Genomic DNA, 21,093 nt, shown 5'->3' with positions numbered 1-21,093 from the left:
CAGCATATATAAAGCTCTTTGTGAGATGTGGCTGTGGCTGATCATTAGTAAAGATGTTAAACAAGTTTGGTGCAAGAACACTGCCTTGGGGTAAACCATTCTTTTGCCTACTCCATCTACTTTTCCTGCCTTGAAATTCCACATAGAAGTTGCAGTTTTCAAGGAGGGTCTGAACAGTTTTTGCAAAATCATAGTCCGGGTAATATGGTAATAATAATAATAACAATAATAATAATAATACTTTATTTATATTCCGCTCTGTCTCCCCAAAAGGACTGAAGTAGACTTTATGCAGCATTTTTCTATGTCTCACCATGTCATAGGCTGACATGAGGTCCACAAAAATTGTTCCCATAATGCAACCTTTCGCATATCCTTCCTCAATATACTCAGTCAGATTAAGAATTTTGGTCATTCTCAATGAAAAAAAAAACATAAACACCTATGAATATTTTGATCACACTTCTGTGTATGTTCCTATTGCATGCTCTTTCCATTATTAGCTTGAACATTGAACATTGGAGGCCAGGTTTCAAATCCCTGCTCAGCCGTGGCAACCTAGTGATGATCTTGGGCAAGTCATATTCCCTCAGTCTCAATCGAAGGCAATGGCAAACCCCTCTGAATAAAGCTCTGTGATAGGATCCCCGTAAGTTGGACACAAGAAAATAACAAATGATATCTTGAAATTTAGATTATAGCCTGTAAGGCTCTTGAAGCAAGATTCTGTATTTTGTTATTGTTGCCTGTAATAGGAATGGATTAATGAGTTCCAGTGAAGGACCTAGCAAATTTCTAGAGAGACCAGATACTCTCAGTAGACTTGGGTATTGACAAAGCTTTTTGGTGGACTTCCTTTTCCATTGGTTGACTTTGTAGAGCCACAGTGTTGTAAGCAACATCAAACTTCTAGATTTAGCTATTATTATTATTATTATTATTATTATTATTATTATTATTTTTACTGACACAAAAGCACAGTATGTCACAGCAAACGAGATATATATGCTGGATTTTGTATCACAAAATCACAAGTCGAACACTTCCCAAGCGTCTAGGGCTGTGTGATGTATTTTCGAATGATGCGCGCAGATCCAAGTCAGGTGGCCTTTTGCAGTTGACAGATCATGATTTTGTTGATGTTTATTGCTTCCAAATGCCGGCTGAGATCTTTTGGCACGGCACCCAGACCACCTGGACTGGTTTATGCCAGAGCCTTTGCATTATTGTTGTTGTTGTTGTTGTTGTTGTTGTTATTATTATTATTATTATTAGGTTGTTGTAGGTTTTTTCGGGCTGTTTCATGCAGAGCACCTGATGAACCAACCTGGACACAGCATTTTATTTGAGAACACAGAAATGCTGGACCACTCCAACAACCACCATGTCAGACTACACAGAGAAGCCACTGAAATCCACAAGCATGTGGGCAATTTCAACAGAAAGGAGGAAACCATGAAAATGAACAAAATCTGGCTACCATTATTAAAAAAAACTCTAAAATTGCAACAGCACAACAACAGAGAGGAAGCAGGCAGGGACATCTAATTACCTCTCAACAAAAGTTTGCCCCAGGCACAGTCAGCCCATTGTATGCTAATCAAGGTGGTCAGTTGAAACATTCACACCTAGCTCTAGCAGGCAAGAGTCCTTTGTCCCACCCTGGTCATTCCACATATATATAAACCCTTTTTCCTAGTTCCAACAAACCTCATTACATCTGAGGATGCTTGCCATAGATGCAGGCAAAACGTCAGGAGAGAATGCCTCTAGACCATGGCCATACAGCCCAAAAAAACCTACAGCAGCCCAGTGATTCCGGCCATGAAAGCCTTCGACAATACATTATTATTATTATTATTATTATTATTATTATTATTATTATTATTATTTTGCCATTAAGTTGGGGTTGACTTACAGTTACCTATGAACAAAAGACCCACCAACTCAGCCCTGGCTTCTTTAACTGAGCGAATGCCTCTTTTCTTACCATCTTCTCCATGGACTCATGTTTTCTCATGATATGGTCAAAGTGTGATTCACCTCAGATGTCACTTTGGCTTCAATTTATAGCATCCACAGATCTCCCCCAGCACCACATTTCAAAGGAGTTGATTCTCTTTTGGTGGAGCAAATTGTAAGTTTCCAAAATACCTCTTTTATTGTTGTGTGAGGTGTTCCTGGAAATTAAAATGGCAGCTAATACTCAACTACTTGCTACTGATCAGAGCATCAGAACAAGTTTAATGGAGGTTTCAGAGCAGGTATTAATGCTCAAAAAGTGTAGCTCTCAGCTCCAACCCAAGGATGGCAGATTCAATGTCAGCCCTTTATAGGATGCTCCGATGCCACAACATGCAACAGCCAGCTTTTTTGTGCATTTCATCCCCTGAGTTTTTGGAGGAAGCATGTCATGGTATGCTCAAGCTGCAATGCAGAATAGAGACATGTCCCATTCTGCTCCCAACCATGCCAACTGTGAAAGGTTAGCCAACTGTGTCTGAAGTCAGCAGGCTCCTGAGCTCAACTGTGGGAGGCCTTCTGGCATAGGATTTGCTTCCCTTTATCACTAGTCTTACTTAATCCACCCACACATGATTAACATGGGGAGGAAAGCAAATCTCATTCCAGGTTTTATGCAAGGGTATTGTGTGTGAGAGATAGTGCTGTGCACACACACACTTTCTGTATTAGTATGTGGATTTTATCATTCAAATATCAACATCATAGCATTTCCAATTTCTATGTGATTGTAAAAGAGGGCAAGTGAAAGAAGTTGAGCGGAAGAGAATCAACTCATTTGAAATGTGGTACTGGAGAAGAGTTCTATGGGTGCAATGGACTGCCAAAATGACCAATAAGCAAACCAAGACTGAACTCTGCCAAAACAACTATTACATCATTTTCTTACAGCAAAGAGGGACCTAAAATGGGTTTTTAAGGCTACATGGCCATGTTCTAGAGGCATTCTTTCCTGATGTTTCGCCTGCATCTATGGCAAGCATCCTCAGAGGTAGTGAGTTGATGGCTTATCTTTCCTTCCTTGTTATGTTACTGGAGGGAAGTTTTGCCTTTTTCAAGATCCTTGCTGTTTCCCCTCTTACTTCTTCTGCTTCTTCCTCGGGGAGACGATACATTGCTGATTCGACATTGGCAATGATGTTTTCTACTGGGATCCTGGTGGCGGTTACAGCAAAATTTCCTCATTTCACTAGTATGGATACTTGGTCTTCAGAGAGTTGTCTGTCTGTCAGGTTGATGATGGTCCATGATGTATCCAGTTCTGGTTTCGGCAGTTGCTTTTGGCATTTGTGGAATTTTTGTTTTTGTCTGTTGGTGCGGACAGCCATGTTTTTCTCCATTTTTCTGTAAGTGAGGTTATCTATTTTGTCCCAGTCCTGGGAATTAATCTTCTGGCTGAAGTTAATATAGAGGTGCGTTTGTCTGTGTTTGCGAGTTCTTAGCGGGTGGTGTGAATTCTCTCTCGTAAGAGGTTGTGTTCCAGGCAGTCATAGATCTGGTGAGCCTGTGGTGTTTTGAAAGTCCTCTTGGCTGCGAGAAATTGTGGGATAGCTGTGTCTCTGCAGCGTAGAAGGAAAGTCAGGGAGCACAGTAGATGTGCTTTCCTGGTCCTTAGTTTTTCCAATTTCGTATGTCTTGGAACAGTTTCGCCCTGTAGAGATGTTCAATGCATTGTTGAAGGCTTTCATGGCCAGAATCACTGGGTTGTTGTAGGTTTTTTTGGGCTATATGGCCATGTTCTAGAGGCATTCTCTCCTGACATTTTGCCTGCATCTATGGCAAGCATCCTCAGAGGTTGTGAGGATGCTTGCCATAGATGCAGGTGGAAGGAGAGCATGCCTCTAGAACATGGCCATATAGCCTGAAAAAATATAGGGTGAGAAAAAGGACTCTTGTCTGCTGGAGCTAGGTGTGAATGTTCATTCCACAGATATATAAACCCTTTTTCCTAGTTCCAACAGACTTCACTACCTCTGAGGATGCTTGCCATAGATGCAGGCGAAACGTCAGGAGAAATGCCTCTAGACCATGGCCATATAGCCCAAAAAAACCTACAACAACCCAGTGATTCTGGCCATGAAAGCCTTCGACAATACATTGAATGACCTAAAATGACTTATATCACCCATGTTTGAGTTTGGGTTGACCTACAAAGACTTATATGGTCCGTGTTTGAGTTGGGGTTAGCCTACAAAGAAAGACTAATGAAGGGGACCAACAGGAAACCAAGACTCAACTCTGCCAAAACAACTATTGTATCACTTTCTTACAGCAAGCGGGGTGGAGGGGGGAGAGACCTAAAATGACTTACATCATCCATGTTCAGGTTGGCCTACAAAAACTTACATGGCCCATGTTTTGCTTGTAGTTGGCTTACAAACACTTATGTGGTCCATGTTTGAGTTGTAGTTGATCTACAATGACTTATTTGGTCCATGTTTGAGTTGGGGTTGGCCTACAAAAAGAGACCAATGACCAATGGGACCAACAGCAAATCAAGATTGAACTCTGTCAAAAAAACCTATTTTATCACTTTCTTACAGCAAAGGGGGGGGGGGGGGGGCTAGAATGACTTACATCATTCATGTTTGAGTTCTCGTTGGCCTAAAAAGACTTACATGGCCTGTGTTTGATTTATAGGTGGCCTACAGTGACTTATTTGACCTGTGTTTGAGTTGTAGTTGGTCTGCAATGACTTATTTGGTCCATATTTGAGTTGGTGTTTGCTTACAAAGACAGACCAATGAATGGGGCCAACAGCAAATCAAGACTGAACTCTGCCAAAATGGCTATTGTATCACTTTCTTACAGCGAAGGGGGGTGGGGGACCTAGAATGACTTATATCATCCATGTTTCAGTTTGAGTTGGCCTACAAAGATTTGATGGCCCGAGTTTTGCTTGTAGCTGGCCTACAAAGACTTATATGGTCCATGTTTGAGTTGTAGTTGACCTACAATAGCTTTTTTGGTCCATGTTGGAGTTGGGGTTGGCCTACAAGGAGAGACCATTGAATGGGACCAACAGCATATCAAGACTTCCAAAACAGCTATTGTATCACTTTCTTAAAGCAAATGGGAGGGCATAATGAAGTTATTAATACTTGGATTAATGGACTGCTGGTGGGAAAGAAATCTATGAAGATTTACATCTCAACAAGAGTACAAATTGGACTTGATTTCACTTAAGCTGAGTGTTAAAATAAAATCATCTCAAATCATTTGAGCAATATGAAACTTAACTTGGTAACAAGCAAAAGTTCTTGATTAAGATCAGACTCTTTAGAGGGGGTTGAGAAGGAAAATGAAACAAAAAAACCTATAGAATCCCACAAACCTCTGACAAACGACTTATTGCGGTAACTGATACGATGCTTCTCTCTTATCTTGTATATCTCTGGGAGTTTTGCTCCCTTGGCGGAAAAAATAACTTGCACTTTCAACAGCCGTGTTTATCATGAAATAAGGCAGAAAGAAAGAAAAGAAAGCAAAGAAAACAAAAAAAGTGAAATGTAATATTTAGTGCCCCACTTTACCTCCCTGTGAGAGGTTTTAAAGAAAACTCTCCCTCTTTTCTTTCATATTTACAAGGGGATGTTTTCCCTGCCATATGAAGATTGACTGATGCAATCATATTGTAAGAAGTGAACCACATTCTTTGAAGAAGTCCTTTCTTCTTTAAACAGTTATTTATTTTATGGACTTCATAACATTTGTTCTTTCTCTCCCCCCTTTAGGGCCCACCAACACTTTAAGTCAACCAGGGCTATTGATCAGAACAAATTTACGTCTGCAAAGGCAAGGTAATCCAGTTTATACTGGAATCCTGCATATAACAACATAAGATCTGAAAGTCCTGTTCAAAGAAACCTACATCTTGGTAAGTGAGTATACTTACTATCTCTTTCTAGACTGTGAAAAAGGGGTCCTAAAAGTAGAATCTTAAGAGTTGGAAGGGACTCCATGGGCCACTGAATCCAACCCTTCCAATGTAATAAATCCATCTAGAGCAGTGGCTCCCAACCTGTGGTTCATGGACCACCAGTGGTCCACAAGAACTAAAATATGGTCCATGGCCTCACCATTACTACACCGTTGCAACAAGAGCAAGTGGTCTCACAAAACCCTCTTATAGTGCCAAGGCTTATTAAATATGGTTTTCAAAGGGCAAGCAGATGGCATATGTACTGTATCAGAAAGTGGAGCTGATGTGGTCCATCCAATGCTGTTTTCTGAATCAGCACCCCAAATAACCAAACCGAATCTAAAGTTGACCAAAACCAGATTTGTAACCTTTTTGGTACTCATGTTGGAGGGTAGTCCCTGTCAAGTGGCCCCTGATCAAAAGAGGTAGGGAACCACTGATCTAGAGCGTTCTCAGTAGATAGCTGTCCAGCCTCTTTTTCAATATATCCAATGGTCCCACTGCCGAACAAGAAGTTCCTTTCAATGTTCAATCGCAATCTACTCTTCTGTAACTTCCAGCTATTAGATCTTACCCAGAATCTCCAATTTTTCCTCGTATGGTTTGTTCTCCATATCTCTTATCGTCCTTGTTGCTATTTTCTGAATCTGGTCAAACCTGCCTATATGAAGTGTTCAGAGCTGAACGCAGTAGTCCAGATGTGGCACCTTTGGGACTAACTGGGAACAATACATTTGTAGCATCTGCTTTCATAGAGTGAAGGCACACCTTCACTGTAGGAGGAATGCAGTTTGACATCACTTCAACTGCCATGGCTCACAGCTATGGAATCATAAGAGTTGTAGTTTCACAGGATCTTTATCCTTCTCTGCCAAAGAGTGCTGGGGTTTCTTCAAACTATAATTCCCATGATTCTACAACATTGAGCCGTGACAGTTAGAATGGTGTCAAACTGCTGAGTAGGTCCTGTCTCTCGTCCCCACCAACTGCACTTGCGAGGGAGGTGAGACCGAGACCAGGGCCTCCTCAGATGTTCTTAACCTCGGAGATATTTCATAGAGGGAGATACATTCAGACAAGTAAGCTGGGCTAGAACAGTTTAGGGCTTTATAGGCTAAAGCCAGTAATGTGAATTGTGCTCAGTAGCCGTGGAGTGGATGAAACAGGGGAGTTGTGTGCTCCCTGTACCCCGCTCCAGTGAGGAACCTGGCTCCTGCCCACTGGACCATTTGAAGCTTCCAAATAGTCTTCAAAGGCAACCCCACGTAGAGCGTGTTGCAGTAGTGTTTTCAAGATGTATATCAAGGATGTGATTCAGAGTTATACCTAAATGCACTTTCTATATACCAGGAAGATTGGGAAGCACAGGCAATCACATATATAATATGGATGCTAGAAAGTGCATTTTCAAGATTAGATGGACTCAATCATGTATTTGAATCCTTGGGTGTGCATTGTACAGCAAGGACCTCATATCTACAGGGCATATGTTCCTGAACTTCTAAAACTTCCCTTCAGATAGTCTTCCTATGCTTCCCATTTGTTATTGATCAATGTTCACGGTAAGAAGATGTAATTCATTGTGAAATCTGGTCTGTGCAATACTTCTCCCTTGTACACAACTGAAGTAGATCCATAGATGCTTCTTTATAGATCCATAGATGCTTCTGATGCTATTGCTACGCCAAGAAATGCTTTCTTCTGGGCATTATTGTTGCCTGAAATATCAGTCCTATAATATTCTTCCAGATGGAACATGAAGCTTGGATGTGCTCTGAAACTGAACAGGAAGGGAAACATAACCAACAGTAACTTTGGTCAAAGGATCCACCAAGATTCAGTAGTGCTTTCAACTCAACCTACTCATAGCATGAGCCAAGATAGATGAAGTTTATTCCAAGCATTAATATTTGATAGAACAGAGTTATGTAAACAATGGAAATGTGCGCATTAGTGGTATATAATCTAATGCATACATAGCCATCTTGAGATGACCAGCACAGAAGTTTTTTAGGATTTCTTGTTGATTTATTTATTTATCGTGTCAGGAGCAACCAGACATTTGTATTTCCTTTTTAACAAAACAAACAGACAGACAGACAAAACTCAAAGTTTGCAAGCTTGGTAGTTGATTAAATGTCCTTTGACCAGTAGCTGGCCACTTGGAGTGCCTCTGGTGTTGCTGCATGGAGGTCCTCCATTGTGCATGTGGCAGGGCTCAGGTTGCATTGTAGCAGGTGGTCAATGGTTTGCTCTTCTCCACACTCACTCGCATCTCGTGGTGCCAGAGCGCAGTCTGTCCAGTGCCTTCCAAGTCGCCCAGTTTTCTGTGTGCCCAGGGGGGAGTCTCTCATTTGGTATCAGCCATTGGTTGAGGTTCTGGGTTTGAGCCTGCCACTTTTGGACTCTCGCTTGCTGGGGTGTTCCAGCGAGTGTCTCTGTAGATCTCAGAAAACTATTTTGTGATTTAAGTCGTTGACATGCTGCCTGATACCCAAACAAGGGATAAGCTGGAGATGTCACTGCCTTGGTCCTTTCACTATTGGCTGCTACTTCCTGGTGGATGTCAGGTGGTGCAATACCGGCTAGACAGTGTAGTTTCTCCAGTGGTGTAGGGCGCAGACACCCCATGATAATGCGGCATGTCTCATTAAGAGCCACATCCACTGTTTTAGTGTGGTGAGATGTGTTCCACACTGGGCATGCGTACTCAGCAGCAGAGTAGCTGTGTCTGGTTGTGGGTTGTGGTTGTGTTCTTGTTGATGGGAATGTTTCTTAGAGTCTGGTACTGTATGTAACCATAATATCCGGTTGGTGGCCCTGGATACATAATACTGCATTTCTAGCATAGCTGAACTGTTTAAAATCTTAAAAGACGATACTGTCAAGGTGATGCATGCCATATGCCAGCAAATATGGAAAACACAAGAATGGCCATCAGACTGGAAAAAATCAACTTATATCCCCATACCAAAAAAGGGAAATGCGAAAGACTGCTCAAACTTCCGTACAGTGGCCCTTATTTCTCATGCCAGTAAGGTAATGCTCAAGATCCTGCAAGGAAGACTCCAGCAATACATGGAGCGAGAGTTGCCAGATGTTCAAGCTGGGTTTAGAAAAGGTAGAGGAACGAGAGACCAGATTGCCAATATCCGCTGGATAATGGAGAAAGGCAGGGAGTTTCAGAAAAACATCTACTTCTGCTTCATTGACTATTCTAAAGCCTTTGACTGTGTGGATCATAATAAATTGTGGCAAGTTCTTGGTGGGATGGGCATCCCAAGCCACCTTGTCTCTCTCCTGAGGAATCTGTATAAGGACCAAGTAGCAACAGTCAGAACTGACCACGGAACAACAGACTGGTTCAAGATTGGGAAAGGCGTACGGCAAGGCTGCATCCTCTCACCCAACCTTTTTAACGTGTATGCAGAACACATCATGCGATGTGCGGGGCTGGATGAATGCAAAGCTGGGGTGAAAATTGCTGGAAGAAACATTAACAACCTCAGATATGCAGATGACACCACTCTGATGGCCGAAAGTGAGGAGGAGCTGAGGAGCCTTCTAATCAAGGTGAAAGAAGAAAGCGCAAAAGCCGGGTTGCAGCTAAATGTCAAAAAAACCAAGATTATGGCAACAAGAATGATAGACAACTGGAAAATAGAGAGAGAAACCTTGGAGGCCGTGACAGACTTTGTATTTCTAGGTGCAAAGATTACTGCAGATGCAGACTGTAGCCAGGAAATCAGAAGACGCTTACTTCTTGGGAGGAGAGCAATGTCCAGTCTCGATAAAATAGTGAAGAGTAGAGACATCAGACTGGCAACAAAGATCCGCCTAGTCAAAGCCATGGTATTCCCTGTAGTAACCTACGGATGTGAGAGCTGGACCTTAGGGAAGGCTGAGCGAAGGAAGATCGATGCTTTTGAGCTGTGGTGTTGGAGGAAAGTGCTGAGAGTGCCTTGGACTGCGAGAAGATCCAACCAGTCCATCCTCCAGGAAATAAAGCCCGACTGCTCACTGGAGGGAAAGATACTAGAGACAAAGTTGAAGTACTTTGGCCACATCATGAGGAGACAGGAAAGCCTAGAGAAGACAATTATGCTGGGGAAAGTGGAAGGCAAAAGGAAGAGGGGCCGACCAAGGGCAAGATGGATGGATGGCATCCTTGAAGTGACTGGACTGACCTTGAGGGAGCTGAGGGTGGTAACGGCCGACAGGGAGCTCTGGCGTGGGCTGGTCCATGAGGTCACGAAGAGTCGGAGACGACTGAACGAATGAACAACAACAAAGCATAACACAAAAATTGGAGCTCAGCAAATGACGCAGACCATGGGGAGAGGTCATCTGCTGTCAAAATGGAGTTTATCATACTCACTAAAACAAATGCGCATAAGGCTGAATCTTTCATTCTTATGCTTATGCCAAAAGTCTTGTTACATGTAATGTGCTACCTCCCCATTCTCGTCGTGTTATTTGTCCTTCTCCAAAGAGGTAGTGTTTGCAGAGCAGAGGAAAAGCCAGATGTGGCGTGGTTTCATGGGCTACCTTATTAGGTTTCTACACTCTTCTAGGTTTCTGACAGCAAGCTATGTAAGTGACCACCAGACAGGAAACCCGGCTTTAGACGGAAAAGGCTGCTGAAAGGAATCGGCTTCCTTTCGCCTTTGTCAGTGTTATGCCGGAGGAGCTGAAATGAGCAAGTGATGAGTGTGCTTGCTTTTTAGAAATCCAAAGCAGGTTTTGGCAAATACCTTTTTTTTAAAAAAAAAAATGATGGAAAAGTTGGAGTTGTTTGGAAAGGAAGCAAACCCCAATATTTTCTAAGTGGGCCATTTATACTCTAAGGACAAAGAGCATTTCAATGCTCTGCCTCCTTGTCAGCACCTCAGAAGGAGAGCGTTGGAAATAAATAGGACTTACACATGGAGGTCTGAATAATATAGCATGTGCTGCTGTTTAATAGAAAGCATCAGATGCACTTCATTGATGTAGATGTTTGTAAATTTTTCTCTTTTAAAAAGACACACAGAAACCGACGGACAGACGGACAGAAAAGCACAAGTTCACCGAGGGCCATTCCACACAGCCATATAACTCGGAATACCAAGCAGATAATCCACAATATCAGCTTTGAACTGGATCATCTGAGTCCACATTGCCATATAATCCAGTTCAATGTGGATGTTATACAGCTGTGTTTAAGGGACCTGAGTGAGACAGACAGATAGGGATGAACAGATGGATAGGCAAAAGAGAGAGAGAAGATGCAAAGATGGGGAGACAGATATATTGATGCAACTAGGACCAGAAAGACTGATACAGAAAGACAAGTATGTATGTATGTATGTATGTATGTATGTATATAATAGAGGATAGACACACACCAGATAGAGAGACACACCAAAGATAAATACATGTAGGTATGAGCCATCCAAAATCCAGCTCATTAGAACTAGGCACCTCCATTCAAGGAGGATATTATGGACAAGCTGGAATGTTTCTAGAGAAGGGCGACCAAAATGGTAAAAGGTTTGTAAGGCAAGCCCTATAAGGAACAACTTAGGAAGCCTGGCATGTAGCCGGGGGGGGGGGGGGGGGGGGGGGGCTGGGGTGGAGGGTTGGGGGCTTCACCCCCCCCCCCAAATTCTCATGGTGGTTCACAAAAAGGCCTTACTGGTACATTATTTAAACTGTTATGTTTATTCATATCATGATCTGATCACCATGCTCAATATATCTCATATGCATGGGGGTATTGGGGTAACGATACAAAAGGTTTGCTAGGGTAGACCCTCTTTCACTCAGACTCAGCCCCCCCCCCCCCCAATCAAACTCAGCCCCCCCCCCCCCCCTCTCAAATCAAAATCCTGGCTATGGGCCTGTAGAAAGCTATGTATGTTTAGCATGGAAAAAAGAAGGTTAAGAGTTGACATGATTGCTGTGTTTACATTTTTGAACTGGTGTCATGCTGAAGATGGAGTCAGGTTGTCTATTGCTGCTCTAGAGACAAACAATCTCATCAGACAGACAGCGATAGGAGGCGGCAGTCATAGAATCATAGAATCATTAGAAACAAAGAGTTGGAAGAGACGTCATGGGCCATCCAGTCCACCCCCATGCCAAGAAGCAGGAATATTGCATTCAAATCACCCCTGACAGATGGCCATCCAGCCTCTGTTTAAAGGCTTCCAAAGAAGGAGCCTCCACCACACTCCGGGGCAGAGAGTTCCACTGCTGAACAGCTCTCACAGTTAGGAAGTTCTTCCTCATATTCAGATGGAATCTCCTCTCTTGTAGTTTGAAGCCATTGTTTCGCGTCCTAGTCTCCAGGGCAGCAGAAAACAAGCTTGCTCCCTCCTCCCTGTGGCTTCCTCTCACATATTTATACATGGCTATCATATCTCTTCTCAGCCTTCTCTTCTTCAGGCTAAACATGCCCAGCTCCTTAAGCCGCTCCTCATAGGGCTTGTTCTCCAGACCTTTTATCATTTTAGTCGCCCTCCTCTGGACACATTCCAGCTTATCAATATCTCTCTTGAGTTGTGGTGCCCAGAACTCAAGAGAGATATTGACAAGCTGGAATGCGTCCAGTCCTCTGCTTTGCTGTGAGGCATGGGAAATCCGGTACCCCATGCCTCACATCGCCTGTATTGCTAGGAGGATGATCACATGTTGGGGAAGTGTGAGCATGTGGTTTCCCCCCATAGATTATGTATTTAATTGGCATGTTTTTAACTACTGTTTATTTAATGTTTTGTTTTTAAAATGAATTTGTTGAATGTTTTTATGATTGTGATGGCACCGCATGGTGCTTGCTTTGAGGCCGTCCTGAGTCCCCCCCCCCCCCTTTCAGGGTGAGAAGGATGGGGTACAAATGCAGGAAATAAATAAATAATAAATTTATTTACAGTACTTATATTCCTCTCTTCTCACCCCGAAGGGGACTCAAGGCAGATCACAGAACACATATACAGCAAACATCCAATGCCAATTATACAATGACAAGTCAGACAACAGAGAGAGGCATATATAGGCTTTCCCATCTTTTGGCATCTTGGAGGCTCTGCTCGGTTCCGGCCACAGGGAGTGCTGTCGCTCCATCTCCTTGACAAAGAGCTTTCTTTGTTTGTGTTGCATTCCAGGACAGGAAAAATCCTCTGACTTTAAACGCCACACCGTTGGATGGAAAACAATCTTTTTATTTAAGATAATTAAAAAGCAGTAAGGTAATAGTCCACTAGCCAATAGTCCAGAGGACAGGAGCAGAATTCAAAACGATCTTGACAGATTAGAGAGATGGGCCAAAACTAACAAAATGAAGTTCAACAGTGACAAATGCAAGATACTCCACTTTGGCAGGAAAAACAAAATGCAAAGATACAGAATGGGGGACGCCTGGCTCGAGAGCAGTACGTGTGAAAAAGATCTTGGAGTCCTCGTGGACAACAAGTTAAACATGAGCCAACAATGTGATGTGGCGGCAAAAAAAGCCAATGGGATTTTGGCCTGCATCAATAGGAGCATAGTGTCTAGATCTAAGGAAGTAATGCTACCCCTCTATTCTGCTTTGGTTAGACCACATCTGGAATATTGTGTCCAGTTCTGGGCACCACAATTCAAGAGAGATATTGACAAGCTGGAATGTGTCCAGAGGAGGGCGACTAAAATGATCAAGGGTCTGGAGAACAAGCCCTATGAGGAGCGGCTTAGGGAACTGGGCATGTTTAGCCTGAAGAAGAGAAGGCTGAGAGGAGATATGATAGCCATGTATAAATATGTGAGAGGAAGCCACAGGGAGGAGGGAGCAAGCTTGTTTTCTGCTTCCTTGGAGACTAGGACGCGGAACAATGGCTTCAAACTACAAGAGAGGAGATTCCATCTGAACATTAGGAAGAACTTCCTGACTGTGAGAGCCATTCAGCAGTGGAACTCTCTGCCCCGGAGTGTGGTGGAGGCTCCTTCTTTGGAAGCTTTTAAGCAGAGGCTGGATGGCCATTTGTCAGGGGTGATTTGAATGCAATATTCCTGCTTCTTGGCAGGGGGTTGGACTGGATGGCCCATGAGGTCTCTTCCAACTCTTTGATTCTATGATTCTATGATTCTATGAAAAAAGCACTTTAAAGCAAAAGGTAAATCCAATTAGTAGGAAGATAAACAGGAACAAAGTAGTCCAGGGTAATAGTCCAGCAAAGTCCATAAAACAAAGTCAAAACTTCCCAAATAAAATGCAAGAAATCAGAAAACATGAATCCAAGGCCTGAATTTAGAAGCATAAAATCCAAGAAGCAAAACCATGAAACAAAGGCACTTAAAACATGAATTTTCCAAGCAAAGCTTCCATGAACAAGGATGAGGTCTTGACTTGATTCCAAATGATGCTTCATCTGACTGCATATTCTGTACTTGGGATTTTTTATCTCCTCGTTAGCTATGTCTCTGGCACTCAGTAATTGGTTTCGCTTTACCTGGGAATTTCTTGTCTTTTTCTCTCGGAGTCTGACAGACTGCCGAAGCCACTGTTCAGCTCTCCTGTTTTGACTGATCTCCTGTCTATCTATTTCCTCATTAATTTCTGCAGCTGGGCCAACTGCCGAGTTGTTTTCATGTTCCCTATCATGGGCACTCTCTGGTAACAATTCAGAGAGCACACCATCATCCCCACACCCCTCAGGGACATTCTCATGGGAAACTACACTTTGAACAGGGATCTCCTGGTCATTCACTACATCAATCTCACTGGCCAAACCATTGCCATCTTGAAACCCATTGACATCACTCCCCATATCCAAAGCACCCTGATCCTGAAACACAATCATTGTTGTTTTTGATTCGCTAGGTGAACGGGGGAGCTGGGCTGAGGGTCAGAAGCTCACCCTGACCCGGCTTCAAACTGTCAACCTTTCAGTTGGCAAAATTTACTGCAGCTGCAGCTGGTGATTAACCTGGTGTGCTAAAGCCTCCCATATGGTCGCGTACCGATTCCACCCTCCTTCACCTACAGAACCCGTATGATATCGTCTGATGGGAAGCGGCCATCTCCATGGTTGACCAGGGCTAGATTGGCATATGCTGCTGATTCTAGGCCTGTATGATGAGGTTGTAAGACACAGAGCAATGATTCTAACCAAATATTGGGCGGGGGGGGGGGGGGGGGGGGCTTCCTAATGGGAATGGTTGTTTGACAGTGGAATATGCTGCCTCAGAATGAGTGGAATCTCCTTTTCTGAGGCTGTGTGGCCATTCGTTGAGAGAACTTTTATTGTGTATCTCTGCCTGGCAGAATGTGGTTGGAGCAGATGGCCCTTGGAGCCTCTTCCAATCTATGATTCCAGGAGATGTATGTGTGGGATGTAGCCATAATTAAGAAGAGAGGAGGAAAGGATGTTTCCCTTCTGTACTCTTAGGATCCAATTCAAATGCATAAAGATAAGGAGATTTTTTGGGGGGAGGGGGGGGATGGAAGAAGGCTTGCTCCTTGTGGCTTTCATCCATGTCATTCTTTTAGTTTTGCTTGCAGAAGGGACCAGGCAAAGACTTGTTAAAGCATCTTTTAAAGAAAGGTGTAATGGGAGATTAGAGCAATGAGTCAGAGGAACACATGCAAATTCAAAAGAGACTCGGCTGTGAAGCATTTCCTTAGAAATCTTCCGTTTCCTTATGGAATCAATGGGCACCTCTTTAAGAGATTCTTTTGATTCCAAAGAGCAAAAGCCCCTTTTTTCCAAGAGACAAGAGCAGCCCCCGCTTAGACCCCACTGTAGATGTCAGAGGTTGTGATGAGAATTGTTCCGATCAGGTAGAGGGAGGGTGATTAGAATAATTTATATCAGACTCATCAATCGGATAGCGGTTGTCCCACTTAAATCCATCGGGTGCCTAGCAAGTCAATCACCGGCATTTTGCTGCACATAAAAAGCCCACATTTTTCCCCTTCTATCGTTTTGTGAATGGCACATCGCCAATTTCCTATGCTCTGATGAGGGAAGAATGAGCATCCCTTAGCAATGAGAAGACTCATGCACTTTCCTTTATTCACTAGGCACAGGACTTGGATGCAGAATGAGATTTTTCAAACAGCTCCCTCTATTGACTATCGGCACAATTCACATCACATCAAGAAGTCAAAAATACATTTTGTTTTTAGCATAACTAGCCAGTTTGTTTATAAGATAACTGTATGGCCACAGCCATCCAGAGCCACGGTGGGGAACATTTGCTTTCCATTCAGTGTTGGATTGCAACTCCCATCGTCCCTGATCATTTGCTGTGCAGACAAAGTCTGATAAGAGTTGCATCCCGAAATGTCGAAGAAAGTGTTGTATTTCAGCCCGTGATTGTGTCTGATGTCAATGGGGATGAGGGTTTTTCTGAGCCTGAGACAAGCCAGGCCTTGCTGAAAGGCCCAAGGTCTCTTATGAACGGAGTGTTTCTCCTGTAGATTCCCAAGATCAAATTCCTGGGAGAGGCCCACAGCAGTCTTTCTCTGAGAAACTGCCTTCTGAGGATGATTTGTCAGATGCAGAATTTCATGGGTTTGAAGACAGAAAACAAGACTTTTGTAAACTAAGACAACGTTCTCAAGATCACCGGAGGTCAGTCCATTAGCTGGAATGCTTTCCTTTCAGTTCATGGGATAGGAAAAGCTTTATATGAAACGAAGACAGGATTTTAGCTCAGTCTCATCAACATTGGATTTTCATGATGGTCATGTTTCCAAGTGGATTTCTAGTTCCATGTTTCAAGTTTTGCCAGGTTCCTGTTCTGGGTATTGGACCTCCAAGCTTTCTTGTTCTTTTGGATGTTGCATCTTTCATGAACTATTTGTATCCTTTGGAAAACACTGTTATGGACTATACTGTTTCTATCATTTTTGTTGCTTTGCTTACATATATCCTTCAATAAACTGCTTGCTGATTTTACTATACTGATGTGGAGTTTAAGGACAGAGGTTTCTTGCTCTGTGATACAACACATAGTAGTGTATCTTGCAAGCAGAATAGTCAAATAATTGAAAGGGAACCAGTCCAATGCTGATCCATTTATAGCATCTAACAAAGAAATCATCTTAGTTTAACATGTAAAGCATATAAAGGTAGTGGGTTGCTATGAGTTTTCCAGGCTGTCTGGCCATGTTCCAGAAGCATTCTCTCCTGATGTTTTGCTCACATCTATGGGCAGGCATCTTCAGAGGCTGTGAGGTCTGTTGGAAACTAGGCAAGTGAGGTTTATATATCTGTGGAATCAGGCCTGTAGCCAGGATTTTGATTTGGGGGGTGCTGAATTTGATTCGGGGGGGGGGGGGGCTGAGTTTGATTCAAAAGGGGGGCGGGCGGGCTGAGGATCTACCCCAGCAAACCTTTTGTATCATTATCCCAATGGCCCCATGCATATGGGATATATTGAGCATGGTGATCAGATCATGATATGAATAAACATAACAGTTTAAATAATGTACCCATAAGGCCTTCTCGTGGACCACCCTGAGAATTGGGGGGGGGGGGGGCTGAAGTCCCTCAAGCCCCCCCCCCCCTCCCCGGACTACATGCCTGTGTGGAATAATGTCCAGGGTGGGAGAAAGAACTCTTGTCTGTATGAGGCAAGTGTGAATGTTGCAATTGGCCAGCTGGATTAGCATTGAATGGCTTTACAGCTTCAAATCCTGGTTGCTCCCTGCCTGGGAGAATTCTTTGTTGGGAGGTGTTAGCTGGCCCTGATTATTTCCTGTCTGGAATTACCCTGTTTTGTTTTGTTTTTTTGTTTTTTTTAGTGTTGTTCTATATATACTGTCCTGATTTTAGAATTTTTGAATACTGGTAGCCAGATTTTGTTCATTTCCATGGTTTCCTCCTTTCTGTTAAAATTGTCCATATGCTTGTGGATTTCAATGGCTTCTCTGTGCAATCAGGGTCTGTTTAGTCTCCAGAGACTGACTGGATGACCATCTGTTGGGAGTGCTTTCCTTGTGTTCCTGCATGCCCAAATGGGGTTGGATTGGACACACTTGGGGTTCTTTCTAACTCAATGACTCCAAGATTTAGAAGGCATATAAGTCTGGAAAGTGCCTGTTATACAGAGGGAAAAGTAATGGCCTGCTGAAGCGATGCATACCTGAACATTGGCAGGACAATGCTTTAGCGGCTGGTTTATTGTCCTTTCAAACTTCAGTCATGGGCAGCTTCAGCAGGTTGTTACATAAACTCTACTTCAAAGCATCTTTCCAAGCGCATAGGAAACGGACACAACAGAGAGAAAGGATTCAAACTGAGCCTTCCCTGTGATACGTTGATTTTCTCAGTACAGTGCATTTTCCTCTGATTGTATATTCAACAGGAGCTTTAGTCGGCCCTATCTTCCTAACAACTGCAATTGTATGCTCTTGGGTTTGCTGCTGTGCAACTGGAGGGAAGTGGCCCTCATTTCAGAGCGCATTTTGGAGTAAGCAGCTAAAGAAATGATGCCGGAATAGCAGGATTCTTGGCATCATGTTATTTGCCTCTTTGTACAGGTGATTTTCTAAGTTATCGCAAGCTTTCATCATACGATTAATGACTCTGTGATGCAGCAGCCTGGAAACTGAGAACAGAAATTTAGTCTTTTGAAAGCGAATTAAGCCGATGTTGTTTCCTCTATAACTATCCTAATCCCATGCTGCTTTGCATCTTCTAATCTGGTGCCTGTCGATAGAAAGGTAATAAATGTGGTTTAGTTTAAAACAAGGGTCACCACAGTTGGGTTCTGGGATGCTCAGATTCCAGAACAGGATTCTGGAATCTGTGATGCAACAATAAGAAGTTAGGTCTCAGGTCATATGCAAAGTGCTTTTCCAATTCTGCCATCAAATCAGAACCCAGGGTGCATCTACACTGTGGAATTAAGGCCGGGGAGCAGGGGTGAGCTCCCGCTGTTAGCCCCAGCTTCTACCAACCTAGCAACGTGGAGTGTGATCAGGTCTTGTCAGGCCTTGTTGTTCTGTTTCTTATTGTGATATGGCGTAAGGGCTAATCAATAAAATTACTACTACTACTACCAACCTAGCAGTTCAAAACATGCAAATGTGAATAGATCAATAGATACTGTTCCGGTGGGAAGGTAACGGTGCTCCATGCAGTCATGCTGGCCAAATGACCTTGGAGGTGTCTGCGGACAACACCGGCTCTTTGGCTTAGAAATGGAGATGAGTACCAACCCCCAGATTTGGACACGACTGGACTTAATGTCAGGGGAAAACCTTTACCTACCTTTTAGACTAGATACACCCTAAGACTACAATTATATACATATTTATCTCAGAGCAAGTTCAGCGGAACTCGCTGGAAACTTTTGAGCTGTTGTACTCAGGATTGTGTTGCCAAGCACATTAGGTTTTATTTTAAGAATTTGTTCGTTATGTGGATGCATCTAAAACTAAAAATAACTGTTCTTCTTCAGTTTTGATGCTTTTGACACTAACTACACACAGACATTTCAATGCACACAACTTGATACATTGCCACTTACATGTTGTCAAAAGAGAGGAAAGTGCCATCCTCACACATAAAAAAGGACATCAGAAGAAGGAAATCTGCAAAAAGTGTGTGTCTATTAGCATGTGTATATCTAACTTTTAGGGATGAGCGATCCATTAAAAAATGGTTCAAAAGTCATTACAAAACTAGCACTTCGTTTCTAAAGTGTTTCTAAAGTATAGTTTGTGAAAAATTCATTACTGTAACAAGAGTAACTAAATTTTGTTACTTTTTAATTATAGTAATTGCATATGCGCATAATTAAATTACTATAATTGGGGAAAATTCACGGGCTCCTTTCTCCCTCATTTCTAAAGCTATTAGAGTTAAATTCATTACAATGGTAGAGCACATTGACCACTATTAGTCCACGAAATTTCAGAGCATTTCACTTATCCACTGATTTTTTGGGGGGGAATTTTTAAAGTTTTTATAAACAATATTTTAAAAAAGAAAACCATTTTCTTTGTTGCTTTTCCGAGAAAACCTTAATGTATCTTATTTAACCCCAAAGAAAACCCAGACTTGTCCCATTTGTTTTAGGTGACCCTAGCAACAAGTTGGTGCCCTCCTCCCCAATTTTAGTTGCTTTTTGGTTGTTGTGTATTCATTCAGTCGCTTCCACCTCTTTGTGACCTCCTGGACCAGCCCATGCCAGAGCTCCCTGTCAACCATGGCCACCCCCAGCTCCTTCAAGTTCAAGCCAGTCACTTCAAGGATCCCATCCATCCATCTTGCCTTTCATCGGCTTCTCTTCCTTTTTCCTTCCATTTTCCCCAGCATCATTGTCTTCTCCAAGCTTTCCTGTCTTCTCATGATGTGGCCAAAGTACTTCATCTTGGCCTCTCATCTCCTTCCCTCCAATGAGCAGTTGGGTTTTATTTCCTAGTCAGATCTTCTCGTGTTCCAAGGCACTCTCAGAACTTTCCTCCAACACCACAGTTCAAAAGCATCTCTCTTCCTTTGCCCAGCCTTCCTTATGGTCCATTTCTCACATCCATAGGGTGCTACGGGGAATACCATTGCTTAAACTATGCAGAACTTTGTTGTCATTGTGATGTCTCTACTCTTCACTATTTTATCAAGATTGGTCATTGCTCTCCTCCCAAGAAGGAAATGTCTTTTTATTTCCTGGCTGCAATCTGTGTCTGTGGAATTTTTTGTGCCTTGAAATACAAAGTCTGTCACTGCCTCCACGTTTTCTCCCTCTATTTGCCATTTATCAGTCAGTCTGGTTGTCGTAATCTTGGTTTTTCTTATGTTCAACTGCAACCCAGCTTTTGCACTTTCTTCTTTCACTTTGGTTAGAAGGCTCCTCAGCTCCTCCTCACTTTCGGCCATCAAAGTGGTATCATCTGCATATCTAAGGTTGTTAATCACACTGGAGAAAAAAATCCACTTAAATCTGGTTTCTGCCTCCTGCAGAATTCTGGGGTTTGTAGTTTAAGGAGGAGCCTTTAACAGCACCACTAAACTACAACCCCCAGAACTCTGCAGGAGCCAGAAACTGGGTTTTTCCCCCTAATGTGATGAAGTGGAATGTTTCTTCCAGCAATTTTAACCCCAGCCTTGGATTCGTCAAACCCTACACTTTGCATGATGTGTTATGCATACAAGTTGAATAGGTCGGGTGAAAGTATA

At 42.9% G+C, this 21,093-nt stretch overlaps 1 long non-coding RNA gene across 1 annotated transcript in view; it reads left to right on the top strand.

The window, feature by feature from the left end:
* LOC132763154 (uncharacterized) overlaps positions 1-21,093 on the top strand; it is a 166,426-nt gene that overhangs the window by 111,076 nt on the left and 34,257 nt on the right. The window contains exon 3 of the long non-coding RNA XR_010910322.1: positions 5,757-5,903. This is a non-coding gene — a long non-coding RNA (uncharacterized lncRNA). The remainder of the gene's footprint in view (positions 1-5,756; positions 5,904-21,093) is intronic.

Source organism: Anolis sagrei, chromosome 10 (assembly GCF_037176765.1).
Source record: "Anolis sagrei isolate rAnoSag1 chromosome 10, rAnoSag1.mat, whole genome shotgun sequence".
Classification (NCBI taxonomy): domain Eukaryota; kingdom Metazoa; phylum Chordata; class Lepidosauria; order Squamata; family Dactyloidae; genus Anolis; species Anolis sagrei.
Note: the sequence above shows the minus strand (reverse complement) of the source record. Positions and strands in the feature narration are given on the sequence as shown.